This window comes from Eimeria mitis, genomic scaffold (assembly GCF_000499745.2).
Source record: "Eimeria mitis Houghton genomic scaffold, Emh_scaff557, whole genome shotgun sequence".
NCBI classification, from domain to species: Eukaryota; Apicomplexa; class Conoidasida; order Eucoccidiorida; family Eimeriidae; genus Eimeria; species Eimeria mitis.
The window spans coordinates 8,320-9,058 of NW_013573839.1; positions in this window are offsets into that span (position 1 = coordinate 8,320).

Sequence of the window (739 nt, forward strand, 5' to 3'; positions counted from 1 at the left end):
AAGTGTGGTGGTGCGTACAGATGCTGCTGCTTCTGCTGCTGCTGCTGTTGCTGTTGCTGCTACTGCTGCTGCTGCTGTTACAGCTGTTCCTCCTGCTGCTGCTGCTGCTGCTGCTGCTGCGGAGACAACGAGGCCCCGCGTCCTCTGCTGGAGCGCGAGCTGCTTCGTGTCAAGCTCAGTCTTGAGGTCAGCATTTCTGCTGCTGCTGCAGCTGCTGCTGCTGCTGCTGCTACTACAGCTGCTGCTGCTGCTGCTGCTGCTGCTGGTGTTGCTGCTGCTGCTAAGCAACGTTGCTCCGCTGCAGAGCTAGCGGGTGGCCTACGAAGTCATCAGCAGCAGCTGTTGCCTCCTCGCTAGAGACAACATTGTTGCTGGTGCATGCAGCATGCATGCAGCAGCAGCAGCAGCGGCTGCTGCTGCTGCTGCTGCTGCTGCTGCTGCTGGGGCTGGAAGGCTGCCATCGATATATCGATTCAAGTTGAATTTTTTTTTATATTTTTAATTTAATTTTATTTTTAATATTTAAAATAATAAAAAATAAATTTATTTAAATAAATAAATGAAAAACAAATAAATTTTTAATTAAAACAAACTGCATAGACAGCCTATCGACAGCAGCAGACGCAGCCGAACCCCCTAAGCCTTCTCTGCTGCAGCAGCAGCAGCAATAACAACAGCAGCAGCAGCAGCAGCAGCAGCAGAAACAGCAGCAACAGCAACGACAGCATGAGCAGCAGCA